Consider the following 7,370-nt stretch of genomic DNA (forward strand, 5'->3'; position numbering starts at 1 on the left):
GGTCCCTTTTAGGGCACTTATTATTCAGGTGGCGATTGATCATATTGGACTGGGAGATGTTCTTCTATGGAGCTGTTCAAGTAATCCTTTTACCATACACACTGGTCTATTACTTGCCTGTGCTTATGTCTGTCTTCACTGATGCATTGCACACATTTTCACTTAATCCGAAATAACTTTAGCTCACTAGGGAAGACCAAGCACGAAGGTGCACAGTACTTGAAATGAGCAGGCTCGACGCTCTTACTGAGTATAATGGAGGGCACTGGAAAACTAGCATTTTTCTGGAAGTCTTCTGGAAAAATGCTAGTTTTCCATAGACTTCAATTGTACTCAAATGAGCAGGTCAGACATGCTCAAGTGCTCAGTTCTTGATTTGAGACAGTTCTTTCATCAATACTCACTAATCTAGATTTGGCTCACAGAATGACATTCCCTCTAGTTTATAGATTGGTGGGGACTCGTGAGGTCCAGTTTGGCTATAAAAACTGGATGAGTAGCAGGAAAAATTATTCCCTCCTTTTTAACTGAAGTAATCACTTCAGAATTGACTCAGGTTCACACAAAGCAAAAAAAAAGATTTAAACCTGCGCCAGCTGAACTGCAGTTCTTTTTCTTTTTAGCACTATATGGCTAGGTTCGCACACTGCGTCTTTTTGACGCTGCGTTTTTGGCCGCTAAAAACGCACAAACGCACCTGCATCGAAAAACGCGTCAAACGCATGCATTTTTTTACCGCGATTTGGTGCGTTTTTGGCTGCGTTTTGCTGCGTTTTTCCAATGCATTGCATGGGGGGAAAACGCAGAAAAACACAGGAAAGAACTGACATGTCCATTTTTTTTTTTTTTTCAAGCTCAAAAACGCAGCTTAAAAAAACAGTTGTGTGCGGACAGCAAAATTGAAAACTCATAGACTTTGCTGGGGAAGCAAAGTCATGCAGTTTTGAGGCCAAAAATGCACCTGAAAAACGCGCAAAAACGCTGTGAAAAACGCAGTGTGTGCACATAGCCTCAACCCTTTTTAAAGCGGTAGTTTCTGGTTTCTTAAACTTGTTTTATTCTGCAGGAATTGCTACATAGTTCTCTCACTGCAGTTTTATGTATCCATGATCTTGAAGTGGAAAGAACATGTAATTTCTTCATCGTTCCTTATGGGAGTCCCAGACCATGGGTGTATAGCTTCTGCCTCCGGAGGACACACAAAGTACTACACTCAAACGTGTAGCTCCTCCCTCCTAGCATATACACCCCCTGGTAGCCAGTCCTAGCCAGTTTCAATGCTTTGTGTTCAGGAGGTACACACACACACATGCATTCTCTGATTTTTGTTTTTTGATTTTTTGGATTTCAAAGATTTGGAAGAAAAGCGGGTCCAGTCTGGACTCCCGGCATGTCCCTTCTCACCCCACTGTGTCGGCGGTGCTGTTAAGGTTGATTTTCCAAGGCTGGAGCCTTCACATGCCGCGCTCCTTCACCATCCCCTGGGGCTCTGGCTTGAAGTGGGAGCCATCACGGTTCTCACTGCTTTGCAGGAGACCGGTCTCCATCCGCAGCCCTTTCAGGATTCTGCCAGACGGAGCGCTCTCCTCCCAGGGACCTGGCACCTGCGTCTCACAAGCTAAGTACCGAGACGTTTTTACCACAGAAAGTGGTCTTTCCAGGGGTCCCTTGTACTTTATTTATTGGGGAGAGTGTGTTTTATGATTGTGGTAACATTTCCGGCCGGTTCTCCAGTTTTCACTGGAGAACCGCGCCGATGGTGCCTGCACGCCGGCCGCATGTTTAAATCTAGGCCCCGGCTTCGCCTGAGGCCTAGTTTCGGTTTCCACTGCCCCTGCATGTCAGTCATGGAGAGGGACAGTGCGGCTCCGCCCAGCGGCTGCTCAGCACAGGGAACGGACACTCCTCACTGAGGAAAGATTCCCTCCCCTGTCTACATCATTTGCCCGCTCTCAGAGTAGGCCCCGCCCCCTCTCCTCGCTCCGGTCGCCATTTTCTCAGCGTTCTCAGTGTCTGCATAGGCACAGAGATACCACAGTGTGACAAATGGGGGCCTGAGCAGGGGACTGGAGGGCACAGTAATGTATGTTAAACGGTCTGGCAAGCCACAACCTCCGGTTGTGCAGCTGCTTATATACTCTGTTTATATACTCTGCTGGGGGTCATTCTGGACAGAGCCCCCACTTCTGCAGCATGTCTCACATCAGAGCAAGGCTACAAGGCTGTTCTTAATATGCACTGTATGTAGACTCGTACTGCCTGTACCGAGCACATAAACACAGTGGTCCCTCAGCCTGGAGGCTCATCATTGGTCCCTCCAGCTGCTCTGACTCCGGTGGCTGAACCCCCGGTTTGGGTAGAATCCGCTCTTTCCAGGGGACAGCTGTCCCAGGCTCTGCTGAGCATGCATTAGCCCCCTTCTCAGGGCGCTTCTGCTGCTACGGCTCGCTCAGCAAAGCTCACAGGGTCTCAGACCCCGTCCTCCTAAAACGGAGACGCAGGGTCCCCTGTCCTTCCCCGTCCCGCAGCTCTGATTCACGAGCTTACTCTCTGGACGGGGAGGATGTCTTTACTAGGGGCTCGGACACTACTTCATGTACCATTGATCTGTCCGCAGGTGATGCAGATGCTAATGATTTGATTGCGTCCATTATTTTTGTACTGGACCTCCATCCGCCTGTATCAGGGGAGCATCCCCCTCTGGCAGAAAGGCATCAGTATACCTTAAAGGGAACAAGGAGTGTGTTCCTTAACCACTCCAGTTTTCAGCCCACTGTGACCAAGCCCAGAGCCTGTACTGAGAGACGCTCCCAAAGCGTGGTTCTGATGACTGTTTTCCCCTTCCACCAGAGGTGGTCAAGGAGTGGGCTCATTCACCAAGGGTGGTCCCTCCGGTGTCTAGACTTTCAGCCCGGATAGTTGTATCAGTGGCTGACGGCACCTCTCTAAGGATCCCACTGTACATTAATTCTGTACTGGACCTCAATCCACCAGAGTTTACCTTGCCTAGGAGAACAAGGAGTGTGTTCCTTAACCACTCCAGTTTTCAGGCCTCTGTGACCAAGCCCAGGGTCTGCTCTGACAAACGCTTCCCAAAGCGTGGTTCTGATGACAGTTTTCCCTTTCCACCAGTGGTGGTCAAGGAGTGGGCTCATTCACCAAAGGTGGCTCAGCCCGGACCGTTGTATCAGTGGCTGATGGCTCCTCACTTAAGGTTTTGCTGTCTGCCAGGTTGGCCTTCTGGCCAAATCTGTATGGAGGCGGCAGGAGCTTCGTTCTCCTCAGCTTTTGCAGCAGTGCGGGCTTTCAAAGCCATCTCTGCTTCTCTAGAGGAGATGCATTCCCTCACGGGGACTCTATGCCCGAAATGGTTGCCTTTCATCCTATGTCATGTCTGCCATGCTGGAGACTCTCACCGCACTGCGGTGGCCTCGGCTAATTTCCTCGCTATCCGCAGGCTCCTGTGGCTTCGGAAGTGGAAGGCAGATGCTTCTAAAGAAGTTCCTTGCTGGGCTCCCTTTTGTTGGGACCAGACTATTCGGGAACAACTGGATGAAATTATTAAGGAAGCTCTTGGCGGGAAGAGTTCTTCCATGCCACAAACCTAAACCAGGAAACCTGTCCAGGGCAGGAATCAGTCGAGATTTCGTTCCTCCATCTGATCGTTCTCTAAGCCCTCGGCCTCGTCCACTAGCTCAGCCAAGGATCGTAAACCCAAATGGCGCACGAAGCTGCGTCTTCAGAAACCGCAGGAGATGCTGCCACTAAGTCAGCCTCCTCCTGGCTATCTGGCCACGCCAGCAACGTCCTTGGTCGGTGGCAGGCTCTCCCACTTTGGCGACGTATGTTTTTAACACGTCTCCGATCAGTGGGTGCGGGATACCATCTCCCACGGCTACAGGATAGAATTCTATCCAGCCCGCCAAACAGATTTTTTTCTGTCAACTCCCCCCTGCTCCAAGGCCGCCGCCTTCTCACAGGCTGTGGCATTCTTGCAGGCCAATGGAGTAATTGTACCGGTTCCCGACTGGGAACGGTTCTGAGATTTCTGTTTAAATCTATTCCTAGTCCCCGGAGAGGGCGGTGCCTTCCGACCTGGATCTCAAGCTTCTCAAGCATGTTCAGGTGCGGTATTTTCGCATGGAGTCTCGGCGATCAATCAATGACCCAAGGAGATTCCCTAGCATCCATCGATATCCGAGATGCCTATCTGCATGTGCCAATCGCAGTTTTCACACCAGCGTTGGCTACGTTTTTGCAATCGGAGTGGTCCAATTCGTGGCTCTTCCCTTGGGGTTAGCCACGGCCCCTCGAGTATTCTCAAGGTCAGGGCAGCTGTGATTGCGGTCCTGCACCTCTAGGGGTGGGCAGTGATCCTTTTTGCCCTGGACGACCTTCTAGTCTGGGCTTCATCCAGTGCAGACTGTTAGCGGAGTGCCTCGCTCACTCTCGCCACTCTAACCAATTCGGGTGGCTTGTCATTCTGTCTAAGTCTACTCTAACTTCGACCCAGAAGTTCACGTACCCAGGGACGCAATTCGAGACTGTCGGCACTTGTGAGGCTGCCCTTAGTCAAACAGCAGTCCCTCCGCTGGCGGTCGACGTCGTTCCATCAGGCACCTAATACAGGTGCTGCATCAGATGTTGGCGTCAATGGAAGTGATTCCCTTGCCCAGTTCCACCTGCGTCCTCTGCGGCTGGATATTTTCCGCTGTTGGAACAAGCGGATTTCCTCCTTCACGGGGTGGTGGCTTCGCCACAGACCAGGGGCTCGTTTCAGTGGTGGCTTCGGCCCCTCTGTCTCAGGGACGCTCCTTCCTGGCCCCGTCCCGGGTGATCCTCACCAGGATGCTAATCTATCCGGCTGGGGAGCAGTATATCTCCACCATGGAGCGCAGGGCACTTGGACTCTGTCCAAATCAGCCCTCTGGATCAATGTGCTGGTAATCAGAGCTGTGTTTCTAGCTCTCTAAGCCTTTCACCATCTGTTGGCGGCCAGGCACATTCGAGTCCAGTCAGACAACGCGACAGCGTTTGCCTACATCAACTTCCAGGGCGGGACACTCAGCCGCCTGGCAATGTTGGAGGCTCAACGCATTCTTCAGTGGACGAAGGACTCCTAGTCCACCATATTCGCAGTCCACATCCCAGACGTGGAAAACTGTGAGGCAGATTATCTCAGCCGTCAAACCGTGGCTCCACGATCCTCAGGTTTTTGCGGCAGACGCACTAGTTCAGGTTTGATTCCAGCTTCGTCTGTCTTACGTGTTTCACCCTCTAGCTCTTGCCCAGAGTCGTGCGCAAGATCAGAAAGGAGGGCCGTCGGGTCATTCTCATACTCCAGACTGACCCAGGTAAGCTTGGTACCCTGACCTGCTCCATCTGTCCGTAGAGGTGCCATGGCATCTCCCGGACTGTCCAGACCTTCTCTCACGAGGTCCGTCTTTCCGCCAGAATCCTGCGGCTCTCAGATTGACGGCGTGGCTTTTGAGTCCTGGATTGTGACGACTTCTGGTATCCCTCCTGAAGTCATCTCCACTATGATTCGAGCTCCGAAGTATCCTTTGGCCTTTTTGGCCTTGCCGACCCTCCTGTCCCTTCTACAGTCCGGTCTGCAGCTTGGACTATCCCTCAATTCCCTTAAGGGACAGGTCTCTGCTCTGTCAGTGTTGTGCCAGCGGCGTATCGCCCGGCTGGCTCAGGTGCGCTCCTTCATGCAGGGCGCATCGCACATCATTCCGCCTTTCCGGCGGCCTTGGAGCCCTGGGACCTTAATCGGTCCTCACGGCTTCCGGAAACCCCCCTTTGAGCCTCTTAGGGAGGTTTCTTTGTTTCGTTTTTTCACAGAAAGTGGCCTTTTCTAGTGGCCATAATTTCCCTCAAGAGAGTCTCTGTTTTGGCTGCACTCTCTTCGGAGTTACCCCCTTTTTTGTTTTTTCATCAAGACAAGGTGGTTCTCCGTCCGACTCCGGACTTTCTCCCTAAGGTGGTTGCTGCTTCCACCTTAACCGGGGCATTTTCCCTGCCTTCCTTTTGTCCGGCTCCTGTTCATCGCTTTGAAAAGGCGTTGCATACTCTGGATCTGGTGCGGGCGCTCCGGATCTATGTGTCTCGCACCGCTGTTCTTAGGCGGTGCACCTCTCTTTCGTGCTGACCACTGGTCAGCGTAAGGGCCTCTCGGCATCTAAGCCGACCCTGGCTCGTTGGATTAGGTCGGCCATTTCCGATACCTACCAGTGTATTCAAGTGCCTCCCCCGCCGGGGATCAAGGCACACTTGACCAGAGCGGTCGGTGCCGCTTAGGCTTTCACGCCCAGGCTGCGGCTCAGCAGGTCTGTCAGACTGCCACTTGGATTAGTCTGCATACCTTTTCGAAGCACTACCAAGTGCATGCTCATGCTTCGGCAGATGCGAACTTGGGCAGACGCATCCTTTCAGGCGGCCGTCGCCCATTTGTGAAGTTAGGTTTCGCCTACTTCTCAGTTTTTCTGTTTATTCCCACCCATGGACTGCTTTAGAACGTCCCATGGTCTGGGTCTCCCATAAGGATCGATGTAGAAAAAGAGAATTTTTGTTACTTACCGTAAATTCTTTTTCTTATAGTTCAGACATGGGAGACCCAGCACCCTCCCTATTGCCTGTTGGCAGGTTTCTTGTTCCGTGTGTTATCACCGGCTGTTGTTGTTGTAGACAGAGGTTCCGGTTGTTCCAGGTTTTGCTCTGTCTCTACTTGTGGGTGGATGTCCTCCTTCAGCTTTTGCACTAAACTGGCTAGGACTGGCCACCAGGGGGTGTATATGCTAGGAGGGAGGAGCTACACGTTTGAGTGTAGTACTTTGTGTGTCCTCCGGAGGCAGAAGCTATACACCCATGGTCTGGGTCTCCCATGTCGGAACTATAAGAAAATGAATTTACGGTAAGTAACAAAATTCTCTTTTTCTTTTCACTGTAAACCATACACATGCAGGTGTTCCTCTTAAGATTTCAGACAAATGAAGAGAACTAGTTGTTAAAGAACCACCTGTGAGGGCTACAGAAAGACCTGGAATCAGCAGGTACAATTGTTTTAAAGAAAACAAGTAATTCATTCAACCTCCATGACCTATGCCCATGCTCACCGTGCAAGACTCCTTTGCTGAACAAAATGCAAGTTCAGCGTGTTTAAAGTTTGCTCAACATGTAGACAAGCCTGTGAAATACTGGTCTGCTCAGATGAAACCAAAACTGAACCCTTTTGGATGCCGTAATACACACTAAGGCTATGTGCGCACGTGTGCGTATTACATGCAGTTACGCTGCGTTCTGCACCGCAGAGTAACTGCATGCGTCCTGCGTCCTCTGCACAATCTATGGAGATTGTGCAGGAGCCG

This window comes from Anomaloglossus baeobatrachus, chromosome 1, assembly GCF_048569485.1.
Source record: "Anomaloglossus baeobatrachus isolate aAnoBae1 chromosome 1, aAnoBae1.hap1, whole genome shotgun sequence".
Taxonomy (NCBI): domain Eukaryota; kingdom Metazoa; phylum Chordata; class Amphibia; order Anura; family Aromobatidae; genus Anomaloglossus; species Anomaloglossus baeobatrachus.